The sequence below is a fragment of the Pteronotus mesoamericanus genome, unplaced genomic scaffold (assembly GCF_021234165.1).
Source record: "Pteronotus mesoamericanus isolate MK-2021 breed Mesoamerican mustached bat unplaced genomic scaffold, CSHL_Meso_final contig_24, whole genome shotgun sequence".
In the NCBI taxonomy this organism is placed as follows: domain Eukaryota; kingdom Metazoa; phylum Chordata; class Mammalia; order Chiroptera; family Mormoopidae; genus Pteronotus; species Pteronotus mesoamericanus.
In genome coordinates, this window is record NW_026555100.1 from 8,678,159 (window position 1) to 8,697,775 (window position 19,617).

Sequence of the window (19,617 nt, forward strand, 5' to 3'; positions counted from 1 at the left end):
TTTAAAATTGTTGAAATTTATTCAGTTTATTCATTTTTAGTCCCCATGGTATTTCCTTAATCTGTATAGTAAGTATTGTGCTTCAGAATATTTTATACTGTAAATATTTATGAAAAAACAAAGTAAACACTGCAATGAAGCATCTTTACTCTGTCAGTTGAAAACTATCCTTTGGGAGAATAAAATGAGATGAAATAAAACTAGGAAGGACGTAAGGGAATTCAATATAAATAAATTAACTATATGTAGAAATAGATTTTTAAAGGGTATGAAAAAATCTCAGCCTTGCAACTAATAGAATTCTAATATATTTTGGTGAGTTACCCTAAATACTGTATTAAAATAATAATAGTTTGTTAGTATTATTTTGTGGCTGTAAAAACCATTTTCAGTAATACTAGCTAAATCACTTGCTCTATTACACTTCCATTTATGAACTCCAAGGGCAAATCATTATTGCACAAGTAATACTTTCCAAACCATTTTCTTCCAAGGCCACCTTTAAGTGAATGAGAATAGTCAATAATTTTATCGTCGTATCTGTTAAAGCACATTAACAATTTATAATGTAAAGAGCTCTATCAAATGCAATTTCATCAAAATGACATGCGGATCAAATTAACCAAATTAACCATCCATGAACGTTAGAACCAAGCATTAACCCAATTTATTTAAATTATACCATTGGGTTACAAATCATTCCCTTTTTAAAACGTATTTCAAGTCATGTCCTGGAATAATCTAGTGGGAAGCTCAACTACCAGCACATTCTTTCTAACAGAGAGGCAGAGACTGTGTGGCTGTGTCTTGGGCCCTCAGGGGGGCCGGGCATCCCGGGGGGAGTGGAGCACAGGGAGGGAGCGCGCGGTCCGCAGCGGACTGAGGCTGTCTGCAGTGGCTGCGGTGTGCAATGACTTCTAACACATCTTGTCTTCGTTGAACCCAAGCTAAAGTTTTGTTTTTTAAGAGAAAAGTACAAGTTGTTGATATATATTGTATTTCCTTTTTATTAGCCTTATAGCATTTTCTACTATAAATATATTTAGCCACTTGTAGTACTAGTTGGATGAGAAATGAATATAAAGGAAGGAATAAAAATAACTTTAGTTCTCCTTGAACCTGAGTTATAGTAATGCATCCCAGAAGAAAATGAACTGGTTTGCCTTCCTGAATCAATTCCTTCTTGGAAAACAAAACAACCCTTCACCAGGTCCAGGCTGGTCTCTTGTCTTCTTGATTTTGGGGAATTGGCAAATAGGAACAGTGAGCAAGCTATCCGGTGTCCTCAAAATTTAAGTGTCAAATTATTAGTGAGGTTTATCAGTATAAGCAGTGGCCCGTCTCCCTTCTCTGAGCAGGGGGACTGGCTCTGTCAGAGCCAACAGGAGCTTCTCGGGTGCGAGTCCAGGGATTCGGGCGCTCCCTCTGAGGGTGGGAATGAGTGTCCGGCACGAGGCTGCAGGTGGGTTGCTGTCCAGACACTCGTGGCTGCTGGGCAACTGAGTATGTAGCAGGGACGAGTTGTGGGCTCTCAAAGCTAGAACATGCTGTGCTCTAAGCAGAGGCAGCTGCTGGTTTCCCCAACCCTCCCCCGCCTGCTCCTCTCTACCCTGCCTTCCTTACTGTCTGTCCTCAGGCAGTGGTTGCACTGTGGAGGCAAGTAGCTGGGGGACTGCGGCTTCAGCTGCACTGTTTTATGCTAGTGACAGGCTGTGTGGCTCCACGGTCATGGCCCCTGGGCCCTGGCACCTGTATCAGCTGCACCAAGCAACCACTAGCCATACCATGTCTTTTCATCTGTGGGTGGAACTGGCTAGACATCTAGGGGGCGTCATGGTGGTGGAATGGAAGGTGTTATGGATCAGAAAGTGTGTGTGTGGTGAGGGTAAGGGAGGTCCCGTTCTGCATTGATCAGCAAAGCAGATGATTTTTCAGACCTTCCTTTTTGCTCAAACAAAACCTTTCAGGAGCTCTAATATATAAGAGAGATGGAAGGAAGGGCGCTACGTTGGTTGGAGTGGGGACGTGCCTGGGAACCTCACAGTCTTCGTCCCCACCTTTCCTGCCTTGGGCCCCTTAGGAACTCTGAGCCCTGTGGAGCTCCACCTGAAAACCACTGGCCCAGCTGACCTCTGAGGTCTTTTGCAACCTGAAAGATGATGCTTTTCTATGAAGATGCTCAAAAAGTCACTCCTTTTGACCTTTGCCCCCCCATCTGTTACTTACATTCCCAGAGATGGAACAACCTGATAGAATTATGTCACGTCCAGATAAGCTTTCCTTCGAAGTCACTATTTCATAACCCGCAATAACTATAAAAAAGAAAAACTGGGCCTGAGAATTCTTTTTTATTGTGTTTACAGGGCTGTCTCTTCTCTACCCCAAGACAAAAATCTACACTGTTTACTACCGAGCAGCTGAGGTGAAAATCCACTTTAGTAGCAAGGGGGCAACACTTGTGTTCAATTAATTTCTGGAAGACTGATGAACTTGGAAGTTTAGCACTCTGGTGGGGAACCCAGTGAATTATCATCTGATCTAAAAGTTTATGGTATGTATTTTATAAGCTGCTAGAATTCACCTTTTCATAGTTTACCAACACTATTTAATTTTAATGGTTTCACTGAATAACGAAGGTGGAAGAAAACCCAGGTTACATAATTCTGTGTGTATGCCATTAGCAGGGACAGGCCAGTCAACACAGGGCCTGGGATTTCCAAGGTAAATTAGGTTTTATTTTGTTATATTTTTGTCCTGTAGTCATGGAAACATCCCAAGTTTAGGCATTTAAACTATATCATCAGGACTGCCTCTCATCCAGAAACAACCTGCAAATCTTTTGGCCAGGCCATGTGTTGCGATTTTGGGCTGAACAATGTGGCTGCTGTAGCTAATTCTTCTGACATCACAGAATTATCTGAAATAAACGTCCCTGTACTGAGCCTGGTGGTCCTACCCATATTTGCACACAGTTTTCTGTCAAAGCATGAGAATTCCGACTTGAATTACTTACTCTGTTCCAAGTCCAAATTGGCAATGTCAGTCAAATAAATAGGGCAAAATATGATGGATGGTGAGATGGATAAATGAACATTATAGACTCAGAGAAACTACCAAATTTATCTTATTTAATACTTTGTGACAAGACGGTTTAAAGTACAGTGTTATGTGGCTCAGTCTGATGCTCTTTATCTTTCATTTGACATAGGTAAAACAGTGATGCAAATAAGGAATTTAAAAATAAAAGTTTGCATACTATTAAAATGAGCACAATCTGAGAGTCACTGGAATGCTGGCAGCTTCTTGTTCTCACCACACGGATGTAAGGATATAGGTCTGGGAAGTAAGGTTGCTTGGGCTGGAGTTCTAACTCCATCCCCACCAGTTGTGTGGCGGGCGACCTTGGGCATGTTCTCAACACTTTTTCCTGTAAAGTGCGTATAATTTAATAAGCATTTTATTCAACACATTTAATAATGTTAAATAGACTTCCAGCCAAGACGGAGGTGTAGGTAGATACACTTTGCTTCCTTACACAACCGAAAGAAGGATAATAACCAATTTAAAAACAAAAAACAACCACAACTGCCAGAAAATCGAACTGTATGGAAGTCTGACAATCAAGGAGTTAAAGAGGAAACATTCATTCAGACTGGTAGGACGGGTGGAGACAGGCAGCTGGGGCAGAGAGGACGCGCAGACTGGGCAGTCCCACATTCACATGCAGATTAACTGGGAAGAACAGCTGGGGAGCAAGACAGACCACACAACCCAGGGTTCCAGCACCGGGAATAGAAAGTTTCAAAACCTCCAGATGTAAAAACTTGTGGTGGTTGCAGCTGTGGGAGAAACTCCCAGTCTTAGAGCAGGGTCCGTTGGAGGGCCCCATGGGGTCCTCGAATGTACACAAACCCACCCACACGCGAATGAGCACCAGAAAGGTGCAATTCGCTTGTGGGTAGTGGGAGAAGTGTCTGAAAGCAGGGCAAGAGCAGAGCACTGGCATTGTTCCCTTTCTGACCCCTCCCCAACATACAGCGCCACAGCACAGCTAAGTGGGTTGCCCTGCCCTGGCAAATACCTAAGGCTCTTCCTCTTACAACATAACAGCTGCGCTGAGACAAAGAAATATGGCCCAAATGAAAGAAAAGGTCGAAATTCCAGAAAAAGAACTAAGTGATGAGGAGATAACCAACCCATTAGACGCAGAGTTCAAAACACTGGTAATCAGGATGCTCACAAAAATGATTGAGTAGAGACACAAAATAAAGGAAGACATGAAGCTTATACCAAGTGAAATAAAGGAAAATATACAAGGAACCAACAGTGAAGGGAAGGAAACCGGGACTCAAATCAATGATTTGGAATAGGAGGAAGAAATAAACATTCAACCAGAACAGAATGAAGAAATAAGAATTCAAAAAAATGAGGAGAGACTCAGGAACCTTTGGGACAACTTTAAACATTCCAACATCCAAATCATAGCGGTGCTAGAAGGAGAAAAGGAAGAGCTAGAAATTGAAAATTTACTTGAAAAAATAATGAAGGAGAACTTCTCCAATCTGGTGAAGGAAATAGACATGCAAGTCCAGGAAGCTCAGAGAGTCCTAAAGAAGTTGGACCCAAGGAGGAACACACCAAGACATGTCATAATTACATTACCCAAGATTAAAGATAAGGAGAATTTAAAAGCAGCAAGAGAAAAGGAGGGAGTTACCTACAAAGGCACTCCCATAAGACCGTCAGCTGATTTCTCAAAAGAAATCTTACAGGGAAGAAGGGGCTGGGAAGAAGTATTCAAAGTCATGAAAAGCAAGGACCTACATCCAAGATTAGCCTATCCAGCAAAGCTATCATTTAGAATGGAAGGGCAGATAAAGTGCTTCCCAGACAAGGTCAAGTTAAAGGAGTTCATCATCACCAAGCCCTTACTATATGAAACGTTAAAGGGACTTACCTAAGAAAAAGGAGATCAAAACTATGAACAGTAAAATGACAATAAACTCACAACTATCAACAACTGCACCTAAAACAAAAACAAAAACAAACTAAGCAAACAACTAAAACAGGAATAGAATCACAGAAATGGAGATCACATGGAGGATTATCAGTGGGGAGGTGGGGAGGGGGAAAATGGGGGAAAAGATACAGGGAATAAGAAGCATAAATGATAGGTACAAAATAGACAGGGGGAGGTTAAGAATAGTACAGGAAATGGAGAACCTAAAGAACTTAGATGTACAACCCGTGGACATGAACTAAGGAGGGGAATGCTGGAGGGAGGGGGGTTGCAAGATGGAGGGGGATAGAGGGGAGAAAAAAATGGGACAATTCTAATAGCATAATCAATAAAATATACTTTAAAAAATCTTTTAAAAAATAGTATTAAATAGGTTAATATATGTAAAGTGCTCGGAACACCACCTGACAGGCAGCAGTCATTTAATAAACATTGGCTATTATGACTTATTTTCACCGAAGACAGTGACAGAGAATTATATTTACGGAATGCTAACATTGTCTCTCCATTTCAAAAGACACTACAGTTGACCCTTAAACACCAGGGTAGTGGTGCTGACCTCCCAGCACAGTCAAAAATTGTGTGTAACTTTTATTCCCCAAAACTTAACTACTAATAGCCTACCATTGACCAGAAGCCTTACTGATAACATAAATAGTTGATTAACATGTTTTGTATGTTATGTGTAGCATATACTATATTCTTAAAATGAAGTAACTAGAGAAAAGAAAATGTTATTAAGAAAAACATAAGGAATTGTGATCAGAGCATTCGCTTAGTTACTGCCATCTTGCTTCCGGGCATGTCCTCTGTTTGACCCAAATAAACTCTTATAAAACTTCTCTACAGCTTTGGATGTTCTTATGTCAACAGAAGAGAAAATACATTTACAGTATTTATTGAAAAAAAATCTGCATTTAAGTGGACTCCCACAGTTCAAACCAGTGTTGTTCAAGGGTCAACTGTACTTTAATACTATAGCACTTGATGTTAACATGAGATTTAAAACTCAGCAACATCTTTCTACATCATTGATCTTTGGAACTGGTGTAAAAGGATGATGATGAAGTTTTAACTCTGGAAAACCTCTAAGAGACACATAATCGGCTGAGAACAGTCATGACAGCGAACACTTTTGTTTTTCCCAAGGCTGGGCACTTTCGGGCCCTTCCTTGTCTAATCTTATATTCCACAAATTCCATCTGCTTGAGAATTCACAATCATTGCAATGGCAGAATCACAGGACTTCACAGAATCATAATCTAATATTGAAAGGGACTTGAGTGATCCATCGGTTAGTTCCCCCTCCTAATTTTAGCCACATTAAAGGTGTGGCACAGTAGAGGCAATGGTCATTACACGACGTGTCAATGGCCACAAAGTCTGTGTGAGATCTGACCTCGAACCAGCCCCCTTACCTCACGTCTGCAACCTCGGTCTGGGGCTGTTTTTCCTATACTCTGTTGTTGCACTTTTCACTTCCCCATGGCGCCTAGCACAGGATTATGTACACAATTGACATGTAATAAATATTCCTTAAGCAAATGAGAAAATAAATGAAACCAGCCTTAAATATTTCTTTCAAAAACAGTTTTGGGTTTTTTCAGATTTTTTTTTCTTTTAAATGAATGACCTTCTCATAGTTATCTTAATATATATCCTGGGGTACATCCAGAAGAAAAAATATCCCATCCTCGTTTCTGCTACAGTCCCTTTAAAAATCACCAACTTCCAATACCATTGTTAGAATTTATATCCTTTCCTGGCTCATTTTTTCCCCTTCTAAATCTACTTTAAGACTTTCATAGAACTATAGCAATGAAAGAAATTGTGAACTGTTCTTTTCGTTCATTCCTCAATCCGAACCTTGGCAGGGCAGGGTAGAAATCAGCCCTGCAGGGAATTTGCACAAACCTGTTGAAGAAAGAGAGGAGGCACAAGCTGGAGCTCCGAGTCTGCATCAGGCTTGCTTTTACCTGCCCGTCCCCTTTCCCCTTCTCCCTCCAAATCCCATTGCCTTCTCTGTGAAGCCCAGCACGAGTCCTCCCTTGCAGCCTAGAATTCTCTTCCCCCGCCTTAAACATTGTTGTAGCATTTTATTTGTGATTTTTATTACACACTATCAGTCACTTTCATATTGTTAATTGTATTTTGTTATCCAATCAACTTATAAATTAACGCAAATTTCAAATATTATAATCATGGTTATGGATGGGTATGAATAATGGATACAACTAAATGCCCCCTTGACAATTCCTCCAATTTTTGTCTCTTAATGGGTGTCTTGTTCTACACACCCCCTACTCATTTCTGTACACATTTTTACTTATAGAAATGCATAGTTTTATTTTGTTTTTAAAATGGTGCCACACAGTATGTATGGTTCTGCAATGTGCTTTTTTCATTAATACTATGTGTCATGGTGACCTTTCTGTCTCAGAAAGTATAGACAGACTTACTTATAGACATTGTTTTTAACTGTTGCCTAATTTTCCAGAAGACAGAAGTACCAGTTTACTCAGCCGTTCCCTACTGATGGCAATTAGATGTTTTCAATTCCAGAAGTACCAAAACTCCGCAATGAAAAGGAATTACATAAGCTGTGCACATGCATGCCTGCTTCTCGAGAATACATACCAAGAAATGGAATCGCTGGGTCACAGAATATGCACATTATTAATTTTCATAGAGCCAAACTGCCCTCCAAATTAGCTGCATCAAGTTACACACCTGGCAGCAGCACCTGAAAGTACTTGTTTCCCACTAGCTTGCCAATATTAATAACTTTTTACCTTCTTTTACCTGCCTACTTATTTTATCTCCTAGGCTTAAGGTTGAAAGCTCTCAAAGAACAGACCCATGACTACCTTATATTTGCGAATCTTGCCTCGTTCAGCGGTGTTTAAAAACTGGTGTTCAATAAATGCTTGAATGATCTCTAACCCTAAGTTCTTTGCTCATCTCTGTGTACTACACACTTTTCAGAAAGCATTTGCCAAGACTGCATCTAACTTTAAGGTTACTTCTTAAGAATGAAAAACATTCTTACGAAAGTTGAATTTTTGCACATTGCTCTCCCTGAACAAATTACAGACATCTTTCATTTGAAGTCGCCTAAGACAGAATTTTGTGGGCAGGAGGCAGTGAAAACAGACCTGGTTGTCTCAGACAATAGCTAGCAGGGTGTCCCACCCACTGGGAAAGGGCAGACTAAAGGCGCCTTAGAATTCCTGGCAACTAGGCAGAAGATAGAATGATGAGGGAGTAAGGTCAGAATCTTTGCAACATTCTGGATCCAAGGAAATAAATTCTTTTATAGCGTTTTGAAATAGAGGAAACCATTAATAATGTCTAAAGCGTGGCGATAAATGGTTTCAGGTGAGGAGGAACTGCATGCAACAGGGTAGGAAAAACTGAAGTGGAGATTCGGGTATACTTTTTAAAGGAAGTTTAGAGACAGGACAAGTTTTAAAGGTGTGAAATGCAGGCGTCAAGATTATTGTCCTCCAGGCAGTGCCTTTATATATATGATAATCTTGAACTAAAGTATTTTTAAGAGTCCATGAGTGTGGTTCCAAATCAGCACTCTGAACATTATTTGCAAATAAGCATTTTCCAGGGGTGGGGGGAATAAGAGGAAAATTTCTGTTACATATGAACAAATTGAGAATTAAGATAGCCTAGTTTCTGTTTAACAAAGGAACTGGTTCTAGATAAGAAACAATAAAGGAAAACACATTTCCATTCTTAAGGATGTTTCCTTTTCTTGCACCAACTGTGCAGCCCAGCGAGGGTACAATTGCATTTCGACAAGAACATAAATGAGAAAAGTGAGGAAACCATTTGCTATGGTGGATTAACTGCCCTCCAAAGGAATGGGCTCCTGAGGTTTGGAGGGGCTTAGACCTGGGCCCTGTTTTGAATTCCCCTGGGCTGGACGGAGGCTGGACAGACACTTCAGTTTACCAGGTCTGTTGGAACACCAGCATTGCCTTTACCATAGAGCCCGCGATGCATCGTTCTGCATGCACCCCCTCAAACACACGTGGATCTGCGCTTTGGTTTCTCAGCCCATTTCTTTTCGCCCTTTTTATTAGCTGTTACCAATAAACCCCAGCAGCGAACGGGCCTACATCAAGCCCGTGGGGGCCCATACCAGCGACTAAAAACTCCTGGAAGAGGCGCATTTGGCTCTTTGGGGGCTCACGGCCCTTTTGGCCATTGTTGTGTGGAACAAAGAGGGCAGGAGCGGAGGGCGCCCCCACGAGGAAAGGCGGGGAAAGACACCCAAGAGCGCGATTTCGGAGGCGGGCGAGGTTGTAACTAGGGCACTCCTGAGGAGCGGGCTGGGAGCCCGGGGAGGCAGGGCAGGTCCCCGCCCGCCGCGCCCCGCACGCGATTCGCAACGCGACTGGCGCTCGGCGCAGCCCTTTCCTGCGTCGCAGCCACTTTACTTTTAAATCCCCTTTCCTTATTATTATTATTTTTTCCCGCGCAAAGCCGGAACCTGGGGCCGCCCAAGCGAGCTGCACAGGGGCCGCCATTTCCCGGGGAAAGCTCGTCGCGCGTTGGCACCGGGCGCCCCGGAAAGGGAACCGGAGGGGAGTGCCCGGCCCCGCGCCCTCCTCTGTGCCGGCCCCGGCTTACGGGTGCCCGCGGCGCTCGGCTCCCCGCATCCTTGCCCCCGGGGCCCCGGTGCCTTCCCTCCGCCCGGCGCCTCCGCGCCCCTTCCATTGTCAGCCCGGAGCAGCCGGCGCCCAGCCCGGACACCCTGGAAGGCCCCCGAACGGCCCTGCCGGGCTCCCTCGGCCCCTGCGCAGCCCCCTGTCCCCGTACCGGTCCCCCTCGTCGGCTGGGCGCCTCCCTCGCCCCTCTTCGCCCCAAACTCCGCATCCCCAGGAGCTCTCCACTCTCTCCGGTTCCAGCCTCGCCCGGGGCCCACCGCTGGACCCCGCATCCCTTCTTCTCCCTCCCTCTTCGCCCAAGATGCCCCGGCTCCTCACCGGCCGCAGGAATTTTACCGCTTCTTTTGCAACCCCCTTTCATTTCCCGAGGAAGCAAGTTGGGCAGCTTGATTTATTAATTTTCTTTTTTTCTTTTTGCGGGGAGGGTAGACTATCCCGGGTGCACCCGCAGGGGCTGGGCGGCGGGGGAGGCAGGGGGGTTCTCTCTGGCCCCTGCACTGTTCCCGCGGCCGGTTTTGTTTCCAGACCCCGAAGACCCCCGAACAATAATGCCATAGCCATGGCGTGCTCACCTGGTGCTGCGCCGCTTGCTCCGGGCGCCCGGTGCCCTCTGCGCGCCGCTGCTCGCGCGCAGGTTCGGCCCGTGCGGCGCCGGTGCCGGGCAGGACTCTTTGCCTTTCTTTAGGTTCTATCTGTGCGTGTCAATGGCGGCAAGCAGCAGTTCTCAGGGCCGCGGATAGTAGCGGGGGGGAGGAGGAGGAGGGAGAAGGGATTGCTCCTTCTCCACATAACCACCTCTAGGAGGAGTTGCTCAGCCTCATCCCCCGCCAGCCCAGGCTCCGCGACGGGTCCAGGGCTTTCGGTGGGGCTTGATGAGCTATTGTCCTTCAGGAGCATTAATGATGAAACCGCGCGGCCTCCGCGTCGCTGGCGGATCTGCTGGATGCACTGAGGGCCACTTGCTAGGATCAGGCTTTCCCCAGAGGTGGGGACAGAGGCGCTACGGTCGTGATCCAGAGTCTGCAGAATCCACCTTTGGTGGAAGTAGGCGTGGGCGATCATCGGGCAGTTCTGGGGAAAGCCTTAGAAGGTGAAAGCGAAAAATGTCACCTTCGATGGTCTCGTGTCCTTAAATAAAAACAACACATTAACGTTTGTGTCCATCACTGGGACTATAGCATAGGGTGGCCACAGCCACAAGAACTGAGAATTTATATCCATGCCTGTGGGCTTTTTATAAATTAAGACCGATTTAGAATCTAGTGTTGCGTAATATCGGGAGTTGCAGATGTATGTTTTGGTGATTAAGACTGTGCACGGACATAATTCTTAATTAAGTTGCTTTACATATGTTAAGTTGTAATAGCTCTTAAGACTAACACGAAGCTATTGTCTTAAGGACCAATTTTTATTAGTTTCTAGAAAATATATTTTTTATGGTAGTGTAGTGGACAATATCAGATATGATAACGGGATTAGTAGTTGCTCTATTCCTCCTGGAAGCCACCACTGTCCTTTGTAACCCGAGATGTTGGCCAGGGTGAGATGGCTGGGGGTTGGGGGGAGGAGGTGTTTGGTGGTGAGTCAAAGGAATTTGTTTAATTTCAGTGGGAAATGCTCATTTGCTCTGGGTCATCCAACGCTTCCTTTGATTTCTCCCTGATGACTCAAAAGATTGTGAAAGGCAAAATTTTGATCTTTCTGCAAAAGAGAAACCCACAATTCTCCGGCATTGGCCAAATGGGTGCCTTTCAAAGCTTCACCCATTGGCAACATTGTGTATATTTGCCCCTATAAATTTATAAATGTTTAGGCAATGGGGAACCTTGGGGTGACTGAGAGCCTCCAATTGTGTGGGTAGGAAGAACCCAAATGCTCCACTGCCTTCTGGATTTATATTAATCAGGGCTGTTGATGTATTTAGTAGGTGGAGCTTTTGACCATGTACATTTTAAAGAAGTGTTTGGGAAGTCAGTTGACTTCCCAAAAGATCGTGGATGTATCATAAAGAATAAATAAACCTCTCTATTTAAATACCATGTCTTCTCAAACTCTCCTGGGCTCAATGGTCTCAAGTTTATCGGGGCTTCCTTTACTCTCCCTACTCTCTTTACCCTTTGTCTACGTGACCTCACTGTTCTTTGTCTTTGAAGGTACTCTCCATGTCAGAAATCTAGTCAGGATAAAGTTCTCTTTTCCCAAGACATTTATTTAAAGGGTTTCAAATGATCCCTTGGGTCATCTCATAATGGTTTCAATTTCCTCTTCCTATAGGAAGCGCCCATCTCCTGTCTTACAGAGATTTCTGGTGTCTGTTCTTTGTCACGAATAGCCTCCAGGCCAACATTCAAGAGGGCTCAGGAGCCTTCTGGGAGTGCTTGAAAAATATTCTTACCCTGTGACCCAGTCATCCAGGCTGACTGAGATATACTTTAATAATTGGTTAAAATATATTAGATTCACATTCTCCCTATAACTTCCCAATAAAAATGGTAGGTGTGGTCCTTTTTATGTGCATTTTGTGTATCTTGTTTCATCCTAGCATTTTGTTATGTGCTGTTCCCCAAAACTTGTCCAGGGTCTCCCATCTGCTACAGGTTGGTTTCTTCAGATAGATGATATGATCACAACTCAGAGAATCAAGGGAAATGTCAGCTTCATGATAATCTTGTTCTTAGAATAAGAAATCTGGTCTTTAGCTAGGTGAAGAGACTCACCCAAGGCACACGTAATTAGTGGCAAGACTCCAGTGCATTTCCATATACCCAGCCCAACTCTAAAGTCCTCAGGATGTAAGAGGACAAATATGCAAGCTAATATGCAGATGTAGTTAAATTATAGTTATTTAATATTGACATTTAACACACGAGCATGAATTCAATGCAGATAATATTTTGTAGTTAAAATACATCAAAAATAGTCAACATGGCTATCAACTCATTAGTAATCTTGACTTCTGCAGTGGCCTCCAGCGCAGGGAACCTTAGACAAGTTGAATAGCAGTGACAATAAGAATTTATACTTAGGGAATACTTACTATGTGCACTGAGCTTTCCCCTTACTAACTCACTTAATCCTTACCACAACTTCATGGGGTGGGCACTTTTTTCTTCCTGTTAACAGATGGAGAAACAGGCAGAGAATGGATGAGAAACTTGTCCACAGTTACAAAGTTCAGAAGTTTGTAACGGGACATCTGTGCTGGGAGAAAGTTAAGAGCAGGTTCATGCTCTTAATCCCTGCCTTAGTCTGTTGGTATGAATGTGTTTATTCTATTTAAACAAAGGAATTTTGTGATTAGTCACATTATTGAAAGTCCCTTGACCCATTCCCAATACATATTCTCAAGGACTCAGTGAGAAGCCTAATTACAGGAGGTTTGCTTGATTACCGTTGCACTGAAAATATTTTCTTAACCTTTGACCTGTATGTGTGCATATTATGAATAAATGTATTGATTGTGTGTGACTCCATTAGTGACAAGGATGTCTAGTAAACATTTTATTGAGATGCAGGATGAACTACTGCTTCACTTAAGAGAGCAGCATGTAGCATGATTCAGACATGAAGAAAATGAATCAACCATGCAACTAGATTCATATTCTTTTAAGTCTACTAGTAATTCATCCACAAGATCTATTTTAAAAATAGCTTCATGACTTTGTCCCCCACAACCTTTTTACTTTTTCACGATCCAAATGTATGATGTGTGAATTGAGAGGGTTTTTATTTCCCATGATTTGCTCTAATGTAGTTTATGACACCTATTATAATTTGTGATCATTTTACCCTTCTGAAATCTTGGTATGCGATTACCCTACTAATTTCCTGACCTGTGCCTGTTCCAGGAGGACTGTGTCATGTGGGTATATATTTATATCTGACATATGTGTATAAGATTTACATATCCAGATTAATTTTATTTGAGATTTCTGATCTTCTTTGAAGTAACCTGAGATTCCCTGGGAGTATTATAAAAGCAGATGGAAATCATTCATTGGTTTAGGCTCTTCTTTGAATGTAAGTCAGGCAATTCTTAGATGCTGTATTACTTCCATCAAGGTACCAACTCTAAATAGCAAGTTGGGGCCTTAAGGTTATGAATGCAGACAAAGCACCAAGCTAAATGGTACCCCTTTATTCTATGAAATAAATAGAGCTTCTAAACGTACCTTATAGCCTGGAAAATACTAGGCAATCTGACTTTAAAATTTTTTTATTAACTAGAAATATGCAAAGTCTTTTCTGTTGTTATATTTTAAATAGTGAACATGATTAATGTTGAACATTTATTTCCTGGATCAGAATTGGTGGCTTTAGGGTCTTAATCATTTGGGGAAAGGAATAATGTTCTTAAATAAAGGACATGTAAGCAATTGTTATGCCAACAAAGCCCATTCCTAGTATCTCTTGCTAAAATGAACACCTTCCTCTCTGACAAAAGAAACACTTTACTAGTCCTGGTTCTTAAAATCACCTAAGTATGTCCCTTTGGATACTAGGTCCTGACTGTTTGGTTCTGGAAAAGGGGATTTACATGAGTGGGTATGTGGGTGTGTAGATGCATGTCTATGTGCATATTAATATTTATATATGAACAAACACTTGACGTGTGCGTTACACGTGTGCGTTGTAAGATCGGTGGTGACCCTGACTGTAGTAGGTTCAGAGTTAAGGCTGATTTGGATTTTAAAGGAATCTACCAAATGTTTAATGTTTAACCAATAAACTATTTTGTAAAGGAAAATGAAATGTTTCAGGTTTTTAAGAGAAGCATATTGTTGACCCCAATTATACAAAGTTGTGGTTAGGAAAATAAGGCACATGGTGTCATTAAATTTAATGGAAGCAGAACCTGGAGCTAAGGGGAGTGTGTCAGTCGGTGCCTCGGTGGGCTCGGTGCTGGAGCCCGAGCTCTCGGAGATCCCCCTGTTACCTCTAGGCAGGGCTCTTTGCAACAATCGTGGTGGGAGGAGGCAGCATGCATCTGGAGAGTTTGGACCTTACCATCTGTGCTGGGAGATCTGTGCACTGTAGCCTCACACCTAAACAAAATTGCTCTTTACAATTTAGATCAATTCTAGAGAATGGGGGCATTGATTTTCCAAATCTACAAAAGCAGAATACCATAGTAAAACTGTAATTTATTTATACAAATGGTGTGTTTTTACAAAGGCCATCTGTCAGTTGACTCTCTGATCTAAAACAAATCTGTTTGTTCCCCAGAAGAAATAACATATCTGTTGAAAAAGGATTTATGGACGACAGGCTGCCCAATCCACCAGCCATTGGTATAATAGTAACTATTTATGATATATTTACTTCTAAGGGAGTGCTGTGAATGGAAACTATTACTTATAAAGTATGGTAATTAATTTTTCATTACCTCAAAGCCAAGAAATAGACCCCAGTTGCATTTATCAAGATAGCTGCACAAGAAACATGCTTCTTCTGGAAAAAAATAATACCCAAATAAAAACATTCAGAGAACTTTGGCCACATGATAGCTCAGTGCTCTGATGGGCAGGGATAGGAGTGTGAGCTTGAACTCAAGCCCTGAATTCACTTTTGGAAGGCAAGAGGACAAATCACTATTGAATGGCCCTAGCCACTTGATCTCCAGGCATCATTGATGGCTCTTATTAAAAATTACATCTTGCCCTGGCCAGTGTGGCTCAGGTACTGGAGCACTGTCCTTAAAGCAAAAGGTCACTGGTTTAATTCCCAGTCAGGGTGCATGCTAGGCTGTGGGTTTTGTCCCTGGTCAGGGCACATGCGAGAGGCAACTAATCAATGATTCTCACATGTTTCTCATATTGATATTTCTCTCCCCCTTTCTCCTTAAAATTTTTTAAAAAATTACATCTTACCATTAATACTAAAAGAAAAAAGGATTCTAACTGGAAGAAACAGAAATAGAAGAGAAGGGAAGGCTCCCTGTTCCAATCCCCCATACATACAAAGTAGACGGTTGAGTGAGTGTTTATTTAATTTTTAATATTTATTTTGGAATGGAATCTAGTGTATATTTTTTAATCCTCACCCGAGGATATGTTTATTGATTTTAGAGAGAGAGGAAGGAAGAGAGAGAGAGTGGGGGAAAAAAAACCCCATTGATGTGAGAGAGAAACATCCATCATTTGCCTCCTGAACATGTCCTGACTGGGGATCAAACCCACAACCTAGCTATGTATCCTGACTGGGGACTGAATCCGCAATCTTTTGTTGTACAGGATGATGCTCCAACCAATTGAATCACTTAGCCAGGGCAGACTCTATTATTTCTCAATGCAGGCTCTCATCAAGAAACAGGGCTAGGTCACATGAGAGTTACAAAGAGGCATGTTCTTTCTCAGAAAACTTGCTATCTACCTGATAACTCAGGACATGGCAATAGGTGTAGAAATCACCTTGAAATTAACGATGAAAAATAGTGCCCTGGCTTATGTGACTCAGTGGACTGACTGCTTGTGAACCAAAGAGTTGCTGGATAGATTCCCAGTCAGGGCACATGCCAGGGTTGCAGGCCAGGTCCCCAGTAGAGGGTGTGTGTGAGAGGTAACCACACATTGATGTTTCTCTCTCTTTCTCCCTCTCTTCCTCTCTGTCTAAAAAGAAATAAATAAAATCGTAAAATAATAGTTAACAAGAATCAGGAATAATCACTGAACACCTTTCTTAAGTCAACACGGATTCTTACGTTTTGGTTTTCCAAAGCATTCTTAAAATTAGCTTAACCGGTTCCTCCTCATCCCCATTTTATTTATTTATTTATTTTTGCAAGACTTATTTATTTATTTATATTAGTGATTTTTAAAAAAATTATAAATCATGTTTATTCTATTACAGTTGTCTCAACTTTTACCCCTTTACCCCCCTCCACCCATCCCACCCCTGGCCCCCACTCCCACAGTCAATTCCCACTCTGTTGTCCATGCCCATGGGTCATTCATACATGTTCTTTGTCTAGTCCCTTCCCCTTTTTTCCACCATTGTCCTCTTTCCCCATCCCCTCTGGTCACTTTCAGTCTGCTCTAAATTTCTGTGCCTGTGGTTTATTTTGTTCGTTAGTTTATTATGTTGAATAGAGTCCACTTATAGGTGAGATCATATGGTATTTGTCTTTCATCAAGTGGCTTATTTCACTGAGCTTAATATTCTCCAGTTCCATCCATGTGGTCACAAAAAGTAGGAGTTCCATCTCTCTCTCTCTCTCTCTTTCTTTCTTTCTTAAATGTAGATTGATTTTATTTTTTTAAATGTCAAGGTTAATTCTAAAATACTGAAAGAATTTAAAACCATTATAAAGTCTCAGCAATTAAACCAACATGACAACAGCACAGAAATAATCAAGTAGATCAATGAAATATAATGAGCATTTTAGAGACAAACGTATATATCTGTCTCATAATATATGATTAAGTTGATATTTCAAATAAATGGGTAAAATAAGACTTATTCAAGAAATAAGGTGCATGGACCACTATTACTTGAAATAAAACAAACATAAAGCCCTATTTCACACATTATACAAGAAATATTCAGGTGAGTTAAAAATAAATATGTAGAGTCTAAGGAGTTTTAGAAGAAAATAGAACCAATATTTTTCATGACCTGAAGTAAAATATTCAAACACAGAAACTATTAAGTAAATATTGACAATATGACTATATTAAACATTTAACTATATAGTAATATACATATAAAAAATGTTAAAAGACAAGGGATAGAATAGAAAAGTATTTGCAACACATCTAAAACATGGTAAATAGGTGCTTTTTATTTTTTGGGAAAAAGTTCTATAAACCTTTAATCAATAAATGGATAAGACTACCAAAAAATCATTTAAAGTTTTTTAAATAATAGAAATAGGCAAGAAATACACTAAAACAGGTTTAGTTTTAACAAAGAGTAAAGGAACAATTGAAATAACATCATTGTCACAATCAGATTAATGAGTATTAAATAATTGGTAATATCAAGTATTGGCAATTCTGAAAGGAACTGGGTATTCATAGAAACTTTTTCTTCATCTTAAAGCAGTCCCTTCAGCATATTTTGCAGTGCTGGTTTGGTGGCGGTGTATTCTTTCAGCCTTCTTTCGTCTTGGAAACTCCTTATTTCGCCTTCCATTTTAATTGAGAGCCTTGCTGGGTAGAGCAGTCTTGGTTGCAGGCCTTTGCTTTTCAATACTTGGAATATTTCTTGCCACGCCCTTCTGGCTTGCAGGGTTTCTGTTGAGAAGTCAGCTGCTAGCCGTATTGGGGCTCCCTTTTATGTTACTACCTCTTTCTCCCTTGCTTGCTTTAGGATTCTCTGTTTGTCTTGATATTTGCTATTGTAATGATGATGTGTCTTGGAGTGGGCCTCATTGGGTTCCTCTTGAATGGGACCCTCTGTGCTTCCTGGACTTGTGTGACTTTTTCTCTCCTCCAATTAGGGAATTTTCCATCATGACTTTTTCAAACAGGTTCCCTATCCCTTCCTCATCCTCTTCTCCTGCTGGTATCCCTATTGTACAGATATTATTACGTTTCAGGTTGTCCTGCATTTCCCTCAATGCCTCTTCATTTTTTTAGAGTCTTTTTTCATTTTCTTGCTCTTTCTGGGAGCTGTTTTCTACCTTGTCCTCCAGCTCACTGATTTGGTCCTCAGCTTCATCTAGCCTGTTTTTTATTCCTTCTACTGTGTTTTTCAATTCAGAAATGCTATTCTTCATTTCCTCTTGTCTCTTATTGGTAGTTTCTATGTCTTTTTTTCATGCTGATATAGTTTGCAGTAAGTTCCTCATAGTTTTTCCCTGTAGTTTTTTGTAATTCCCTCTGAGCTCATTGAGCTTCCTTAGAACCGTTGTTTGGAACTTAATATCTAATAGTTTACTTGCCCCTATTTCATTTAGTTCTCTTTGTGAGGATTCGTCCTTTCCCTTTGAGTGGGGCATATTTCTTTGTCTTCCCATTATTTGTGAGACTCTTCTCTTTTGCTTCTGATTCTTAAGTTGATCTGTCTTGATTTCATGACTTTGTGGTATGAACTTCTATGGTTGAAGACTGCTGTTTTTATTTTCTGGATCTGCCTCTGATGATGTCAGATGTTGGCCATGTCTGACCAAGACTTCCAGGAATCTACTGTCTGTGGCTGTCTCCTTCAGCTGTTAATCTATTCACTCTGCACTCAGCAGGCCACCTTAGATAGCTTAGGGTGGGCTGGAGTCCCTCCTGGGGGCGGGGTTATTGGGTCCCTTCACGCTGGTGCATATGGGGGAGGAGTCTGCACTGAGATCCCCCCACCCCCCCGGCCAATTTTCCAATTCTCTCCCCAAAGCCTCCTTCCCCAGTCTCTTCTCAGGCGTCTCTAGCCCACCCTGCCCCCGACTTTGCAGGAGACCAGGGTAAGTGGCTGCAAATAAAAACGTGTGCATTGACCCTTTAAACAGTCCTTTGCGTCTCCAGCTGCCTGCCTCTGGTGAGAGCAACCCTGCCGCTTTTCACAGCTGGCTGTTTTCTGTGCACTTTTTGGGCTCTGGTGCTGTGGGCTAGAGATCCCCGCTTTTGATTTATATCCCGCTCTCCTCAGGGGGATCCAACTGGCTGTTTCAATATCCGTTTGGTGCTGCCGCCCGTGGGCACCCCACCCGCCTTCTCAGGTCTCTGCCGCACTCCTTACCTTGCGCTAAAGCCGATTCTTCTGTCTCCAAGGTTACAAGGCTCCTCTCTCGCTCTTGTTCAGTTGTTTGTTCCAGGTGATCTCTCCCTAATTTAGTTGTAATTCCAGGTTGGTCCTGGGAGGAGGTCAGCGTGACTTCTACTCACTCCTCCTCCATCTTGATTCCTCCCCATTTTATTATGTTTTTTACTTTTGATTTATTTTTATTCTTCAAACATTAAAAAATATAGGTAATACTTGAATGTG

The 19,617-nt window shown here is 42.0% G+C and overlaps 1 protein-coding gene across 1 annotated transcript in view; it reads right to left on the reverse strand.

Moving 5' to 3' along the window:
• LOC129069777 (core histone macro-H2A.2) overlaps nt 1-10,351 on the reverse strand; it is a 51,380-nt gene extending 41,029 nt beyond the window's left edge. The window contains exon 1 of the mRNA XM_054572423.1: nt 10,278-10,351. The gene's annotated coding sequence lies outside the window, so the exon portion shown is untranslated. The remainder of the gene's footprint in view (nt 1-10,277) is intronic.
• Between the last annotated feature and the right edge of the window lie 9,266 nt (nt 10,352-19,617).